The sequence below is a fragment of the Archocentrus centrarchus genome, unplaced genomic scaffold (assembly GCF_007364275.1).
Source record: "Archocentrus centrarchus isolate MPI-CPG fArcCen1 unplaced genomic scaffold, fArcCen1 scaffold_41_ctg1, whole genome shotgun sequence".
NCBI classification, from domain to species: domain Eukaryota; kingdom Metazoa; phylum Chordata; class Actinopteri; order Cichliformes; family Cichlidae; genus Archocentrus; species Archocentrus centrarchus.
In genome coordinates, this window is record NW_022060267.1 from 1547849 (window position 1) to 1566629 (window position 18781).

General features: G+C 41.9%; 1 protein-coding gene and 1 long non-coding RNA gene across 2 annotated transcripts in view; both read right to left on the reverse strand.

The window, feature by feature from the left end:
• The window catches only part of LOC115776949 (NLR family CARD domain-containing protein 3-like), a 71114-nt gene that overhangs the window by 36956 nt on the left and 15377 nt on the right, over positions 1–18781 (reverse strand). The gene's annotated exons all lie outside the window — the stretch shown is intronic.
• Positions 7679–16927, reverse strand: LOC115776981 (uncharacterized). The gene is made up of 4 exons (XR_004019542.1): positions 16636–16927; positions 9886–10059; positions 7867–7913; positions 7679–7691 (listed from the first exon to the last, which is right to left on the reverse strand). It is a non-coding gene; the product is annotated as an uncharacterized LOC115776981 (long non-coding RNA).

The following is an 18781-nucleotide window of genomic DNA, read 5'->3' on the forward strand; positions in this document are numbered from 1 at the left end:
GCTGAGAGAATGATTCATTCCAACTATAACAAGTGAGACATTAATGTTGAATAAAACTATCCAGTTATGATGCTTAACTTTAACTTCAGGAGTTTATCACAGGAGCACTTCCACCCTTCGTTGGTCTGTGTAGTAGACTGGTGGGAAAATAATCAACATTTTGAAGTTTAAGCTTATGTATATTGATTCATTCATCAACCAAACTTAAATCAATATTTATCATGTTAAATATTGAAATGCAATTAAAATGTGATTAATTTCGATTAATTAATTACAAAGCTTGTAATTAATTCGATTAATTTTTTTAATCAAGTCCCACCCCTAATAGAAATATATATATATATATATATATATAGTATATATATATATATATATATATATATATATATATATATATATATATATATATATATATATATATATATATATATATATCTCCTTTAGAGAGGCCACTACTTTTTTCAAGTATTATGATCACCTATCAAAAAGATTTTGGAATGGACATTTTATCCCTATATTGATGCAAATTCTCCATTTGGAAGGTTTCACCCGGACACACACAGGCTTATGGGGGCAACGGAGGCTTATCTCCACGAGTTAAGAGAGGTCAAAGATATGAACGTTGCGCTTTTTGAATTTGAGGACAGCGTTATCGGAGTCAAACGATCATCTGTTGACCAGGTGATAAACCAGAAGCATCATCTGTGGATTTAACTTCATTGTGTGCATTTAAATCAAAACTGCAGACTTTCTGGCTGATTCCATTGTTTGTACTTGATTTACTTAATTTATGTTATAAAATTGTAATTATTTTATGTCTATAAACATGTAACTATGTGACGTTTGTATTTCTGTTTTACATGATTATATTCTGCTGCTGATTATCTTAGTCTGAACACCCATGAAAATAAGAGATTTTTAATCTCCTTAGTTGATATCACTATAGTGGACTTAAGTATTTTTTCATAGTATCATATCACTGTTTGTTGATGCACAAAGTCTGCAACAAGATGTTTGAAATAAAAGTTTGTAATGCAAGTACTGATGAGACACAGCAGCGTTTTTATACACAAATCTGCACACTGTCTCCTGTCTGAGTATTGATCAGACACTCGATGGATCGTATAGTTATGATCCATGCTACAAAGACCAAAACATAATGTATTATATGTTTTTGTGTTTCAAGCGTGTGTTACAGTCGGGTCCTTGAGCTTCAAAGGAAAAAAAAAAGTCCCACACAACTCTGCTCATAAACCCTAAAGGTGTTAAAGCATCTTTGTACTTCAGCACAGCTGTTATCAACATTATTCTTAAGATAATTACCCACCTATTCAACTGCTGATTGATCCATAAAGACTTTATATGTTCATATATCACACCAAGCATTTCACAAACTCCATGTTGGACACGCAGGACTAGTGAACGTGTAGGACACACAAAGTATTTTGTTTATCTCACAGTTTTGTATATCACTCCTATTGTGGTTTCAGTTTAAAGCAGCTGTATAAGAGAGAGAAAAGCAGCAACTATATTCTAGCAGCACACTTTAAAGAAAAGCTCAAAGTTTACTCACCGTGCACAGCTACTATGAAACGGTGAATACAGTTAGGATTAACTACCAGGCTTTGTTTTATGAGTAAAATCATTTGTACTGAATTATATTACTTAAAACTATGAGGTGAAAGTAATACCATCACACAAGGTTGTGATGTTTATGTATCCAATAAAACATTCAGCGCTCTGAAAACATTATTGGTTCAGTGTCCTTATACACACTTTACAAGCTTTGTACCAATAAAGTTTACAGATTAAGCAAAAATGGATTCTAAGCAGTGCAAAATCCCACAGACTGAAGGAGATAACTCAGAAAAACCTCATCCACACGATCAGCAGCTACCCCACATCACAAGTCCCCCATCACACCCCCCCCCCCCCATGCCTGCAGTCTGCGTGTGATTTAAAGTTACAGTCTGATGTTTAATTTTGTAGGGGCTAAAACTAAGTTTTTTAACTCATGTAATGAAAATTGTAACATTAATTATGTAATTTCCTCTAGTCAGAAGAGGCGTAGCAGCAATTTTATCACAGCTATTAAAGATCTTACAGGTAAAATATTTTATGAAGAAAATGATAAAAGTATCAGGGAGAGCTGTGTGTCCATGTTTTCAGAACTACCCTCGGATTAAAAAAACCTTTGAATCCTTGCTTGAAGTGGTCACCCCCTTTGATGATACAATCTTTTCTCCATTGATAGGAGAAATTAAGAAGGATGAAGTTATAGCGGCCATTAATCAATTAAATATCAATAAATCTCCAGGCCCTGATGGCCTCCCTGCTGACTTTTATAAACTACATCTGGAAGACGTAATTAACCTTTAACCTCAGCACTAAACGATGGTTTGCAAAAGAAAAATTAAGTGATTCCTTTTATCAAGGAATTATGTGTTTATTATATAAGAAAGGGGATAAATGTGATTTAAATAATTATAGACAACTAACTTTAATGAAGGTCGATTATAAAATATTGGCAAAAATTATAATGAATAGATTCAATGATATATTAGATAAAATAATTGATAAAGAGCAAACTTGTGGCATTAGAGGTCGTCAAATGTGGGATAACTTGTGCACCTTGAGAGAGGTTGTATACGCCAGTAAAGACACAGACTTTTACATCCTCGGTCTGGACCAAAGGAAAGCCTTTGACTTTGTCTCACACACATATCTGTGGGCAGTGATGAGGAAATATGGGATCCCTGAAGGTTTTGTTAAAATGCTCCAACTGTTATATAAAAGGTCTATAGTGCAAATAAAGGTTAACGGGACCTTGAGTGAACCTTTGAGATTTCCCGTGGAGTGAAGCAAGGGTGGCCTTTAGTGCAGCATTATATGTATTAGCCATCAGTCCTTTACTAAAAATAATTCATAAAGATCCTCATTTTAAAGGTTGTATGCTTGATGAGACACATAAAGTGATTGCCATGGCTTATGCAGATGATGTCACTGTAATTATAAAAAATCAAGAAGAACTAGAGAGATTAAATGGATTCCTCAAACTGTACGAATCAGCATCTGGAGCCATGCTGAACAAGGACAAAACTGCAGGTGTGTGGATAGGACGAAGCTTAAACAGGCCCACCATAGACATCCAGGTTAGGAATGAAATCAAAGGTTTAGGAATATGGATTACCGGTAATGATAGTTGCCACACAAATTGGTCAAAGAAGGAGTGCGAGGTTAAAGAAGAAGTCTTAAAATGGGAAAATAAAAACACTAATTATAAAGCACGCATTAAAATTGTTAAAACCCACATCATTTCTAAACTTCTTTTTCTTCCCACTGTGTTTCCTCCCCCACAGAAAGTCATCATGACACTCAATAAATTGTGTTTAAAACTGATATGGGGAACAAACCGTGAGGTAACACAAAGAATGACGATATATAAAAATAAAAGAAATGGTGGTTTGGGAGCAACAGATCTGAGTATTGTACTTAAAATCCCTTTTATTAAAAACATCTGTAATGCAATGAACAGAAGAGCATTTTGGATTAAAGGAACTGAAAATCAGTGGAATAAATTGAGAGGAAGAGCAAAGATCTGGTGTTCCCTTCTATAAACTCATGTTTGGAGATTTTATGGCAAACTGTTTAAATATAAACTGGAATACTTCAAGTACAAAGCAAATCTATAATATAATTAATGAAAAGAACAATGGGGGACCAATAAAATATAAATATGCAAATAATGATGAAATCTCTCAAATGATTAAAAATGTAAATGAAAAAGTAATTTCAGAAGATCCTGTGTGGCTCATTTCTGCTGGCAGACTTCCTGTTAGAGCGATTGTACAGTGGAGCTGTTATGTGACCACAAAGAAATGTCCTAATAATTGTGATGAAGATGAAACCCTGCAGCATTTCCTCCTGGATGTTAGCGAACAACAGAAATAAGAAGCAGAATGGTTGATGTCGGGTTTGATGTAGATATTAATGAGAGATCTGTAATTTATGGATTATTTAAGGAAAAAATGCTCGACAGCAAAAGAAAGTTGTTCTGGTTAATTATGTGCATTATCAACACCCACATTTGGAAAACAAGGGCCAAGTCAGTCATTGAACAAAAAATGATTAACAGTGATGTTGTTTTTAGAAATATTATCGTGGATCTGAGGAGGAGGAAAGCTATTGGACAGATGAATAACACCCCCCTTCCCTGGAATATTTTAAAGATATAAAAAACAATGTACAACAAATGTAACGATGATTATGTAATATGAATTTATGCTGTTTGTGTTTGTAGTGATGTGGCTGTTTGTTTGCCAAATAATTTTGAATAAAGGCTTTAATAAAAAAAAAAAGAGACAATGAGCTCCATTGTTTTGATCGGACACGTGTACGTCATTATCACACGTCAGCGCAAACACACACGGACACACACGCACCTCACATGCACGCGCAATGCTTTTTTCACACCTAGGTGTGAACTGCCGGCGTCTTATACTACTTACTGATGAAACCTGATGGTGTGACGGTAATGAATGAATGAATACCTTTATTGATCCCACAATGGGGAAATTACAGTTAACAGAACACATCCAAGAAGACAAACACACAAACATGGGGAGATAGCTGAACTGTGGCCATACCCCCCCCCCCCCCCCCCCCCCCCCTTCTGGAGGCGCTGCCATTAAAAAAAGAGAAACAATAGTGAACACATAAAAAATCATCTCATACTTTGTATACATGCTGGAGGAAGTTAAATAAGTGTGTGTCTCTGCTGTTTAAGCCTTTAGGTTTCTGCGTGTTCGTTTATCAAACAGCAATGACACAAACAGGAATAAGGATCCAATTATTAAATTTAATAAAACCATTTCAAACAGTTTACAGATTAATCTGGTTCAGAATTGTTGGAGCTGCCTGATGCAGTCAGTGCAGCTTCACACAAGTCTGACCCTGCTCTCTACCTTAGTTCAACTTTGATACACAGACTTAGACACAGTTACTGAAATATGCAAGCATGTAGCAGCTTATCAGTTCCTTCTTCTGTGCCCTTCACTGTCGCCTGTTAACGGACTCATCTGGATCCTGTAGACACAAAACATCAGACCAAAACACACATTCTTTTCCAGGAAATCATCAGCATGTGATTTTGTTGTTTCTCTGCTATGCAGTCTGATTTCTGTCTGCTGTGCAGTTATTCCAACACCTTCACCTTGTTGTGAAGATTAATGCTGTGATTTGCTACTTGATGCTGTATTTCTATTTAGATTGTTATATTAATGGTGTGTCTACGTTGCAGCATATTTACACCCCTTCCTTCACACGGCTGCAAGTCTTTTGTTATGGAGGAAAAAAGCATGAATTTATTTGAGGAGCATTATTATTTAAATATGCCAGTGGTTTATTTTTGAGCAGTTTCTCCTGTACATCTACAGCTGAATGTTAATAAAAGTGTGTGTGAGACATCTGGGACATGTAGCTTTGACTCAGAAGAAGCCACAGGTAACAGGAAGCTTTCACGTCTCTGAGTTCTTCCAAATGATTTGTGCAGCTCAAATATCCTGTGTTCCTAACATCCATCCAGCTGAAGTGACAAACAGGAAAACGAAGCTCATTTTATCCACAGTTTGACTTGAACTTAGTTTGTAAACCAACTATAGAGTTTTAGTTAGTTCCACTTTTTTCCTTTGCTCATTTTGATTGATTTCAGTGAAGCAAAATGTTTTGGACTCTTTGTTAGTTGCTTGGTTTTGGTTCACTAGAATAACCTGCAGAGAGCTCCAACAGTCAGAGTGGCCTCATCTCTGTTCACTCCAATGGAGCTTTGTTTGTGAAATATCAGCTAAATCTAATCTAGAAATAATTGTGTGTGTGAGCTCAGGAGGATTGAGCCTGAAGACTCTGCAGTGAGACAGCACCCTGACCCTGAGACTCCCCCTGACAGCTTCAAGCTTCTGATTTGGAAAGCCAACATGACGCTTCCCAGTGCTCTGACCTTTGGAAGGAAAAGAAAAGGTCAAAGGTGGAGCCTGAATAGGATTCATTTGCATATTTGCTGCTGTTTGAATCCATAGCTGAGATTGTTGTTTGTAAATGAAGCCAAACATTTGTCTCCTCCTGGTGTCGCTGGGATAACTGTACATGTACTCTGATCTGTGAGTGAGTGCAGCACAGCACACAGCAGCAGAGACTGGATACAAGGAGAAGAGCACAAAGGACACACAAACACTGGGAGACATGCTGTTCATTTGATGAGTTTATTAGAGATTTCCATCATGGAGTCATTGTGGGAACGAACTGCAGGGAAAAGAGCAAAGATCCAGAAATCCAATCCAGAGTTTCTCTGTGACAAACACAAACATGTTAAAGACACAAATAGACATTAATAGTCTTTAGTGACTGTTCATCCACATCAGTGTTTGTGTTGAAGACATCAGTGTTGGTCTCAGTGTGGTTAACAGCAGTCAGCAGTCCAATTAGAAAAAGCTCATTTCAAACACTTCATGCAGTTCATCTTCTCACCAGCAGAGGGCCACAAATCACCATCAATGAAGACTTCAAGGAGATGTTAGTGACATCAGAGCTGCACATCAACATCTGATCAATATGGAAGTTCATGTTTCTGTCATTGGATCAGTTCAAAAGCACAAAGCATGCAAATGTGCTCTTATTGTGAAAAGGTGCTCCTGCTGACAGCTTCCTTCCTGTCCTGCTTCCATCACAGCTTCCAAAAATGAGTCCAACAGTAAGAGCATGTGGAGAGGTTGGAAAAATGGCATTAAGAAAGAGAAATCAAAGATCTGGATGGATTTGAATGAGCTCAGACTTGTTGAAAATGCAGAGGAGCTGGTTGTGAAGTGAGCTTCAGAGAAACACAACATCCTGATATTCACTGTGAAGCTTTGAGTGGAAAAAGACAGAAAAACAACATGTGGGTCCTGGAATAATGGCAGCTTCCATCTTTAAAGGACTGAAGAGGAAGAAGTTTACAAGGAATCATTGAGAACAGTTTCAAACATCAACTGATTGAATCCATGAATGTGAAAACGTGTTTGTGAGTGAAAGAGACAGACATGTACAGACTGAACTATCTGTTCAACAGTCAGAGTGTTTCTCTAACAGGAGGACGCTCTTTACACTCAGCTCAGCACACACACACTGAGGAACCAGGAGACCAGAACATAAACCCAGGATAAAGAGGTTCAGTGAATGTGGTGTTGAAGGTGTGGAGGTGGATCAGAGTGTTAGAGGAGACTCTGTAGAAGGACAGAGTGCCAGCAGGACAGTCCACATACACTGCTACTCTGTTAGAGACAGAGGAGGAGGAGGAGGAGGAGGAGGAGGAGGAGGAGGAGATGGATGTGTTCTCTTATTGTGAATGACAACTGAGGACGACCATCATAGCACCTCAGACTCCAGGACTGATCATTCCTCCAAACAACAGTCATTACTGCCTCCTTTCCTTCTGATTCTTCTGTAACTCACTGATATAAAACGTTCCTCTCCACTCGACCTCCCAGTAACAGCGACCAGTCAGACCATTTCTACACAGCAGCTGAGGATAAACATCAAACCTGTCTGGATGATCAGGATATGACTGAACCTCCTCCACATGTGTCACCTTCCTGTTGTTGTCAGACAGTTGTAGCTTGTGTTCACTGTGTTTGTGTCGATTGTGAGTTGACAGGAATCTGATGGAGAGAACAAACACAATCCAGCTGCAGTTATTGATCCATCATCTGTTCATTGATTGACACTTTGATGATGACTCCTGACATCAGAGATGTGAATGAGTGATGTGACAGTTTGAAGATGGTTGAATGTGTGCTGCTTTGTTTTCATCAATCACATTAAAAACACACTTACACTTCCTCAGACCTGGGCTCAGCCATCGCACTCCAGCAGGCTCCGCCCTGAAAGGAGGAGGGGGGTCAGAGGTTATTTCCTGTCTTCCTCTGAGCGTCTGCGTCTCTGTTTTCTACATGTTTTTGTTCTGGCTCGGCCGCACGGCTAATTTCCCTTTAGGGCCGATGAAAGTGAAGCTGCGAGCACCACGAGGGATGACCGCATCATTGAACTGTTCTCAGATCAGCATCAAAACCCTGCAGCTGCAGGTCTGACCCGGCTACAGGCAGAGGCAGTGATGGCCAGTGGGAGCCTGTTTGAACACTTTGGAGTTCATTCTTTGAAGCTTTCAGTCTGGATGTTGTTGATGAGAAAGAAAGCATTCAAATGCAGCACTGGTCTCATCAAACTTCTTCTCCATCATTAAGTAGAGGAAAAGAAGTGACAGAGTCACAGCTGTGCTTCAGAGGCACACACACACTTGAAGATGTCTGACCTTTGAATATGACAAGTATAGGAAAATGATCCACGGATCAAGGAGATCAGATCCTGTGGATTAGTCTGCAGCACCATCAGATTGTTTTCCTGTTTTTGTCTCAAAGTGTCCTTTATACAGTCAGAAAGGCACAAAAGTCAAGAGGATTTAACCCAACAGCTGAAATGATGTTAGAACAGAGGATGTCCACGTGTTGGGCTCTTTGTCTTTCAGCAGTGCTTCACAGGATCTTCCAGTTACACATTGTTTTCACACTGGAACAACATTTGAATCTTCATTTGAACATCAATTCAAAATGACTCATTGAAGGGAATTTGCAGCTTTTGTCTTCCAGCTGAGAACTTAGAAGTTCTGCAAACTGCACAAGGTTGTTAAAAGACTTGAAGCTGGAAATGAGCTCAAAATGGAAAACTGGCTCTGAAATCTGAGACTACATCACGCAGAATAATCACACCAAGAAGAACAACTTCCTCTGTGGAGCTCAGGGGCGGAGCTCAGGGGCGGATAGCAAAAGCTTTTAGGCTCCGCCCCCAATGTTTCAGAGCCTAGCAGCGGCCCTGGTCAGAAGCTTCCAGAAACAGGTAAGGGTACCAGAGCGGGCCTATCCAGGCTGTGGGTCAGGACCCCTCCCACCGTTCCTTCACAGTCCCAAGTGTGTAATCCTTCATCCAAGAACAAGCGACAGCAGCAACAGCATCCAGGAAGAATTCCAAAAGCCCACCAATCCTGACACGGACACACCGTCCAATCAGCTCGTCTCTCAGCGTCTGCACCTGTGCTTTGCTCCCACCTGTCTCTGGTTTGCAGGTAGCTCCCAGTGGATATCCTGTCCTCTTTTCCTGCCTGCTTTGGATTTCTCTTTGATGGACTTTGTGTTTCCTCATTTTGGACTTTTGCATTTGGCCCAATAAACGCTCCTTTTTCTCACTTCCTTCCTGCCTCTGGATCTGCACCTGGCTCCTCTCTAAATGCACTGATTTATTGCATTGTTGTCACTTCCATTATTTTATAGTGTGTTGGCTTTTCAAAGCACACTGTGACCTTTGTCTCTGAAAGAAATGCAGAAATGCATTTGTGCAGGGCTGCTGCCTTTAAATGAAAACATCTCCCTGTAGCTGTCAGCTTCTACCACAGCTCTGATTAGAAACTTGATCAGTTTGTTCTTCTTTGGATCAAGCTAGGCTAACAGTTTCCTGCTTCCAGTGTTTGTAGGAAGCTGGATCAATATGTCCTCGGCCTCTCTGTGCACACATTCATCTGATCTGAATCAGGCTCAGAGGGAAAAATGAGTTTTCCCAAAATCCTGCACTGTTAAATATCCTGAGATATCTACAACTTGTTCCTGGAGACGTTCTCCTTGGAGACCCCCTACATTAATATCCCTTATTGTTCACTTCCAAGAGTGTTTTTGTTGTGAGCAAAGGAAAAATGTTCCTGCATGTGTGATTGTTGATGTCACATGTGCATGAAACAAACAGGAAGTGAGTGAAGGACACAGGAAATGCTTCCAGCTCTTCCTCCTCTATCAGACATCCTCTCCATACCTGAGAGTGTCCAGTCTCCAGCGTGGATCCTTCAGTGCGGCCGACAGCAGCTTCATTCCTGAGTCTCCTGGATGATTGTAGCTCAGGTCCAGCTCTCTCAGATGGGAGGGGTTGGAGCTCAGAGCTGAGGCCAGAGAAGTACAGCCTTCCTCTGTGATCAGACAGCCTGACAGACTGCAGACACACAAAACAACAATCCATCTGTGAGCAATCATTTCCTGTTTGTCACATACAATAACATCGATCCATTTCCATCCATTCAATTTAATGTAGCTTTATTTGTAAGTGACAATTGCCAACAGACAACAGCATCATCTCAGGTTGTGTAACAGTGTAAGGTAACAGCCTCCAATCTTAGAGAGAAAGCCCCAACCATCAGACAATCCACTGTGAGCAGCACTTGGTGATGGTGGGAAGGAAGAACTCCCTCTGACAGAAAGATGCTTCCAATGAAAACAGGCTCCAGGAGGAGCTCGGACCATGACTGGTTTCAGTGTGAGGGCAAAGAGAAGAGAGCAGAGATGAGCTCAGAGAGACAAGAACCAAACACAAACTAAGGAGAGAGAAGAGCAAAGTTAAGGAGCTGCAGTAGTGGCAGATCAAAGCATCAGGAGGGAAAAGAGGGGAGTGCAGAAGAAATGCATCATGGGAAGTCCAGCAGCAGCCTGAGCCTATAGCAGCAGAACTAAGGGAGGCTTCAGGGTCACCTGATCCAGCTCCAACTAGAAGCTTGATCCAAAAGGAAAGTTTGAAGCTGATCTTAAAGCAGAGAGGGTCTGTCTCCTGGACTCAAACTGGGAGCTGCTTCCACAGCAAGTTCAACATTTGGAAAAAGCTTTGAAAAAGTGTTTGTGCTGCACAAGAACATCTGGCCTTGGTATCCTGTCATGTCCTGGAGTGTTGAGGAGGAGAGGAGCCAAATCCAGATGCAGAAGCAGACTGAACCTTTGATTAGTTTGATGGAAACAAAGTGCAGAAGAAAAAGCCATGAAAAACTAGAAGGAGGATCCAGAGAGGCAGGTAGCACCTGAGGAGGACAAACTGAGCCTGAGACAAAGTGGACATCCTAAAAGTGTCTCCTATCTCCTTTTCCTAAGCTGGGAGGTGGCAGGAGAATTAATAAGGACTCAGGAAAAGAGAAGAGCGCTGAGAATCTGAACCGCTTCACACTCGTCTCTCCTTAACAACGTGATGCTGGATGTGTTGGAACTACAATGTGCAGAAGATGGACTACAAAACCCACATCTTCCTTCAGCACAGTGTGTCTTCCCCTGCTGTTTGATGCAGCTCATTTAAAGGAGAGCAGCCTGTGAAAAGCTTCATTCCAAAGGTGGAATCTGAAAGAAAAAGGAACATTTGGGCTCAGATTTCCTGACGTCTGCAGCTCAAAGACTTCTTTGGAAGTTCAAAAGCTGCTGGATTCACTAAAGAGGCTCAGAGTCAGTTTGGGACTCAAAGTTGTGGACACCAGGATTTTTGCTGCTGTCCTGATGGCATCTGGATTTGGAGGAGTTTGACTTTGAGGAGGAGAAGATTTCAATGAATCCCACAAACATCAGTGAGAGAAACAAAGCCATCTTCTACCTGCTGTGGTTGTGATGGATGCTCAGAGGAGTGTTTTTAGGAGGGGACATGTTATCAGAATGAGCACTCTGCATGGACGGCTCAAAGCTGTGAGCGCAGCTCCAAAACTCTGTCCTCAAACTCTTCACTCAGTCCTCACGCTGAGTGTTTAGAGCTGAGCTCCACTTCCTGCTCCTCAGTAATGCTGATCTGACTGAAACAGAGCACAAATGAACTGAGCTGCTTTTTCTCAGCAGTGCGCACACAGAGAGCCACTTCTCTCTGCTCAATCTGTGACCAATCAAAGCTGTGACAATGCAGCTCTCCATCAATCTGTGTGAGTGTGTTAGATTCATGCCTGAATGCTGCAATGTGCTATTGAAAAATCCCATGTTCTATGTTCCTGCTGATCCTCAAACGCCTTTCCTGCTCTTGTTTAGGATTTCTAGGACTGACATTATTCCCTCCATCCATCTCTGATCCCAGCTGAGCTGAAGTCCAAACCAATGAGAATCCTGCAACACAACAACAAAGCTCACTAAGTCAATGATACCTGCAGCCCACCTGTGCTCACTGTGGCAGGTAAGGGCCCTGGGTTCTTTAAAGCAAACAGCCTTCATGAAACACGAGGACTTCCAAGAAGATTAGTGTCCTGAGTCTTGTTCTTCCCTTCAGATGAACTAGAAGAACACTAGAATAGCTGCACTGCAAACTGTGCAGTGTGGGCAGCAAAGTTAGCCACTCACAAATGCTCAGTGTAACACGGAGTCACCAAATCCTCTGAACTTATTAGCAGGAAATAAGAGGAAGAAGCAAACAGCACTCAAAGCAGCTGCAGAACACAATGAACTGAAATGATTTGGAAATGTTTAACAATGAAATGAAAGATTAGAATTTCTCTGAAATGTCCCTTTAAGTTTGCTCAATGACAAAAGTCTCAATGAGGCTCCATGAAGCAAAGGTGGGCCCACACTCTCTCTGCACACACACTCCAGCCAGCAGATATTCTTCCAATAAACCAACTGGAACACCAATGAAAGCTGCTGCAGGCCTGAAGTGATGCTCGGGAGCTCTGTGGCACAAACTGGTCGGCCGTTTCACTCCAGGAGCAAAAAGAAAATCTGCTCCTTATAATGCTGAAGCTGCACATTTACAGTCTGGGAGGAGCAGGAGGAGGAGGAGAGCAGGCTGATGAAGATCTCTGCTGATGCACAAGTCTCTGCACCTCCAGCTCATCTCTGCTGGAGTCGCTCAGTCAGCCGAGGAATGATCCCGAGATGGTGCCGTCTCCGTGGTAACTCTGTAGCTCCAGCTGATGGAGCTTCACAGTCTTCCTCATCAGTAACATCAACTACAGCCTATAATGTCAGCTGAGGGAGCTAAACAGTGGCTATGAGTCCATTCACTCTGCTAATGAATGCTAACATACAGCAAGCTAATGAGCTCACACACACACACACACACACACACACACACACACACACACACACACACACACACACACACACACACACACACTTCCTTCTTCTCCAACCAATAGCAGAGCAGCATCACTCATCATGAAAACTACTTCCTGTTACAATCATGAGCCCTTCACAATAAAACAGGAAGCTTGTAAACATGAACCATATATAATTTAAAGACTCTTTTAAACTGATTTAACACACTGAACCATTTTAAAGGGATTCCATTTAAATATTTACAAATAATTGAAGCACAATTATTTTCCTCTCCTTTCATAAAGCACTGGTTCTCAAACTTTTCCCATCATGCCCCACTTCACCGGGTCAAATGTTTTCATGCCCCACGCGAAGTGACGTTGGAGGGTGGGGGTGTCCCCATCGTGGTGAAGTGGGGGTACAGCTGCTCTATGTACCCAGCAGACGGTGATGGTGGAGAGTTTGGCTAGTCGCTGTGTGCTCACGTATGTGCAAACATTTCCTTGTTCCACCGTCAGAATTACAGTGGTGTGCGGATCGATCTAAATATCGATCATATCAGATCAATGCTAGCGCGATAAGATCGATGCTTCAGTTTGTTTGTCTCCTGGAAGTTCAGAGCGTTTCTCCCCTTCATCAGAAAGCAGGCATGTCCTGTGCAAACACTGGCCGTACCGCCTTCTTTGCTCCACCCCCTCCTCCTGCTCTGCTCTGATTAGCTGTCTGCAGTCACGTGACTCAGCGGCACTGACCCCAGACCCAGCACAGAGGTCAGAGGTCACAGTCAATGCTGCCCTTTAAAGTTTCACAGCTCTGATGTTCAGCAGCACTCAGAGTGCACTCACTAATACAATCATTAAGAGCAAAAAAATGTTGATGTTAGCCTCTGTGCACTGAATCAGCACATTAATGATTTGCTCTGCATTAATCTGGGTCCTTTTTCACAGCAGTGTTCCACTTTACTGGGATTTTTTTATCTCATTTATGTGATAATGTCTCAGGAGCAGGCGGCACTCATAGGGATCATTGTCTGTGGAAGACGAGTCATGTGACCTGTGAAAAGCCTCTGTTAGATTGGTTAGATGCTGCCAGCCCCGCCCCTTTCATGTGACCCTGCAGCAGAAACCCTGGGTTAACTTAACCTGATAACCACGGTTTATCCTGATCACCAGTGTTAGGCTCAGTGAACCCAGATCCCCCAAAGAGACCCTGGGTATGCTGAGCTGCTTCGTAGTGCAGGGCCCTGGTCTCCAAAAAAGTCCAGTTTCAGAGTCCATAAAAAGCTCAAAGATGTTTTATTGTGTTAACTCATTATTGTGGAGAGGAAACATGACAGTGAGTCAGTGCTCATTAAAATGTGTTTGTCAAAGTGTTTCATCTCATAAATCCTGACACACGGCTCTCCCCAACATAAGCTGCCTGTATCAGTATCACCAATACTGGCCCTGGATTTACTTGGTATCAGACCAAAACCAACATCTGCAATAACAGAGAATCAATCTGAGGTTCAACATTTGTTCTTCATCACTTTTCTCCCAGGTCCTTCATCCCCCACCTGTCATGACCCCGCCCCCCAGTTTGCGAAACACTGTTATAAAGGATGGTCCCAGTGTCTCCTATGCTAAAGGAGGCAATAAAGGAAGCATGGAAGCTCCTTTCCTTACTATCAGGAGAATTCAAACTGCTCTTATTATGGCCTCCATGCAGAGATTTCTGGGCCACTTCTCTCAGTGAGGAACCTCCTCAGCAAAATGGATCATTGGGAAGCACTCACTGACTGAGAGGAAGGACGGGATATTTATACACCTGAGGTAATCAGGAAACTGAACACAGCAGGTAACGAGACACAGCTGAAAATAATTAGACAACTACAGGAGAGGAAGTCAAACTAAACCTAAGACCAGAGATGATACCTACCAAAAAAAGAGGAAGCATGACTAAAACACAGAAACCTGAGTGACCTTAGCAAAGAGAGGAAGAGGAGCAGTGAGGAACTAAATAAACTCACAAATACAAACAGGAAGTAAAACCTATCATCAGTGCTAACCAGTCTAACCAGTTCACCACTGTGCTGCCAGTTTTTACGGATGGTTAAAATGTTATTTTTGAAGGTGTTCATGAAGTTATTACTACTTAAAGCTAAAGGAATACAGGGCTCAACAGAGCTGTGACTCTTTGCCAGCCCGGCTACAGAGCTGACAGAAACCTGGGGTGTTCCTGTGTTCCTCTATCAGTGCCCAGCAGTGAACAGCTTTAGCTTTTTTCATACAATAGTAAAACACAGTAAAAATATGCTTCATAAAGGTCTTCTAAATGATGATGCCACAATATTGATGCAGCAACACTTTAACAAGATGATCGACCTCTGAGGGTCAATTTTAGGTTGTTTTTGGTGTTCTGGCAGCTGGAACAGTGATTTCCCAACTTTGGGATAAATTAAAGTTCTTCAGTTATTTTTGTATTATTAATATGATGCTGTTAAACATTCACATTATTATCCTTCTCTGCATTTTTCAGTCTAACTCCTTCCTCATGCTTTGAGCAATAGAAACCTTTTTGGTATCAAAACGTTCAGCTTTTTCTGGAGAATTATGCTATTACTTTTATTTTTGTAACTTTGATCATTTTTAAATTTTAGCTTTTTATGATCTTTTTTGTTGCCATTTGAAATAAATGCAGAAAGTTGGAAATCCTCTTCAAACCCACCCCAGCCTGAGAGTGTCAGGAGGAGCCTCCACATTCACTCCAATGGTAACTTTTCTCCTCTCTTTGGGGCCACAGCCACATACAGAGGCACTTTTTAAACTGCCATTTCTCCCTCAGTTTTAGTGGTACAGAGATAAAAACACACGTCCTGCCTCAGGAACGTCTCCTGGTGCTCACAGTGGGAAAACCTTCTGAGTGGGATCCACAGTGTTTGTGTGGCAGGCTGTTGTTTATGGGCAGGTCAGGAGGATTTTCTGCTAATTCACCCATTCACCCAGTTGTGAATGTACATGGCACAGCCTACCAGCAGTGTTGGTTCTATTACTAACACTTCAGTCTGCTAATGTGTGGTTGCAGGTTCAATTCCCAGCCTTCCTCAAATATCTGATTATTTTAATTTGCCACACAAGACACACACTTTCACCCAGTCTGCGTGTATGTGTGTGGGTGTGTGGGTGGGGGAGGGGGTTGATGGTAAAAACAGCGACCAATCAGAAATGAGCTGCTTTTCATTTGTGGATTCAAACTGACTTTTTCAGGTCTGTTTCTCTCGTACTGCATTTATTTCAACACCGCTAATACGACTCTGACCAGGGCTCAGAGACACACAACAGCACACTCACACGTCATTTTATTAGGTACACCTGTGTGCCCAAACTGTAGTTGGCCCCTTCACTGAGTCATGTGTCTACACCTGCTTCAGGCTCTGCAGCCTCTCCAGCTGTTTACTGTGAGCTCAGTTTTTCAATGTAGGTTTAAAATTAGTTTGGAAATACCTTCAAATTTCTTTAAAACTTTTCACCTTTTTCTACATTTTATACTTTTAGTGAAGCATCTTTGAATTTAGTTTGTTCATCTATTTAGACTATTATATTTTATCCTACCAGTATGAAAGGAAACTATATGTTATGGATGCAAACTGTAAGTAATTCAGATTCTAATAATCCATCAAAAGGAAAATTAAAAATATCCCCTTGATAATTCCTTAAAGGTTAGTCATTTGTACAATAATATGAATCAGTGGAAAAGTCTGAATGCTGACCTGAGAGTTTCCAGTTTCCAGTGTGGATTCTTCACTGCAGCAGACAGAAGCTTCACTCCTGAATCCTGCAGGTCATTGTTACTCAGGTCCAGCTCTCTCAGACTAGAGGACTGGGAGCTGAGAACTGAGGACAGAGCTTCATAGTTTCTCTCTGAGAGGTTACAGTGACTCAGTCTGAAAATAAAAGATGAACACCAAAACAAACACTGCTGTTTAAGTCCAATTAGGGTGCAGTGAGGTGAGGAGTTAGTTGATTTATCAATATTTAATCATGTCTGTTTAAAGGACTAATTAATTCCTCAGAAGATTACAACAACATTAAACTTTAATGGCTAAAATCTTTAACTGGTTAATTTTGAGAGAAAAGAAAAAACAAATATCACTTGATCTGACCTCAGAGTATTCAGTTTGTAAGTGAGACTCTGCAGTCCTGCAGACAGAAGCTTCAGTGCTGAATCCTGCAGGTTGTTGATACTCAGGTCCAGCTCTCTCAGGCTAGAGGACTGGGGAGCTGAGGACTGAGGACAGAGCTTCACAGCCTCTCTCTGAGAGTTCATCGACATTCAATCTGAAAATTAAGAATCAAGAATCAAGAATCAAGAATGCCTTTATTAGTCCCACAAATGGGGAAATTGCAGTTAACAGAACATCCATCCAAAACAAAACATAACACAGACAGGGGGGGGGGGGGGGGGGGGCAGATGTCTGAGGTCATGCAACCGTTTCACAACGGCGCTACCTTTAGCAGAGAGACAGAAAGAGATACATTGGGATAGTTAGGTTCAAAAAATCATCTCATACTGTGTTCATAAAGAACACCTTACGAGGTTCCAAAAAACACCTCAGCAAAAAAGCATATTGCACATATAAAGCCGGGATAGCAGTATGGTGGGTAGGGTCAGGGTCAGGAGGGGATGCAGACGGAGACGAGAGGGTGGGGGCATTGTGGAGCCCAGATGCCAGCTCCCAGCCAAACAGTTCGCTGATAGTGATGGAAGTTCATCAGCGGCCTTGGTACACCAGATCCAGCTTCACAAATCACAGAGAGGGCTGAGGGGGATAGCGGCCTTCACACATAGTTTTGGAGAGATATGATTGCCAGCCAAGGCCGGCTAGGGAGCCGAATTCTGATAATGCAGATGTTGTTTTGGAACAGGCTGCTTGTTTTTTCAACAGCCTTCAGTCTCACTGGGAAACCATTCAATAAATCCAATAATCCAAATTCATTAGTTACCGTCCTCACTGTGCAGAACCGTACCTTATCTCCAGATCGAACCCCTCTCACCTGCTACTCCCCAGGTCTACGGCTCAGGTTCATCAGGCTTTGAGTCTGAGTCTGTACCATTCTGGTCAGCCCATCCACCTGGGTTGGCAGCCTCTGCAGATGTCGAACTGCCGTCCAGGTTTTCTTGATTTCTCGGTAAATCAGGTATCCTCCAAGCCCAAACAGAAAAGATACCGCTACCAGATAGCCAAACATGTAAGCGTCTTCCACGTCTTCCACCTCGAGGGCCGAGAAGCACACAGGTCTCCACGAGCTCCAAGAGTCGATGACGTATCCAACCGGGTCTGTTCCACTCGGACACGCAGGCTCCCCTTTCCCAGATCTCATAGTGGAAAAAATTCGATCGATGGTCTTGAAGGCCCAGTTTGCCAAATCCATATTAATCTTATTCTTATTCGAACAGTGTGCAAGAGACGCTCTCACGCAAGCAGCAAGCAGGAAAGATAGGGAGGGCAGGGAGAGAGATAGAATGCGACCGCCCCGTCAGAGGCTGGAGCAAGAGACAACACAAAAAAACAATGTTGTTAAAGTGTAAAGTTTATGTATCACTTTCTTTTGATTGGCTACTTTCATGAAGCCTGCTGAAGAGCAGCAGTCATTGTGAGCTCCACCTCCTCCACCTTCTGGTTTAGGAATTCTGAAAACAAACTGTAAACCTACCAAAAATGATTTCTGTCTCATGATTGGGAATCAAATCCTCTCAGATCCATCTGTACATTTTAGAGCCTGATTCTGGAATATGACAGTGGAAACAGGAACATCCACAGCAACAAAGATTACAGCAGGACGTCTCTGTTTGGGAAGTATTCCCCTCATTACCTGTTCCAACAGGGAAACAAGCAGCCTGTTCCAAAACAACAT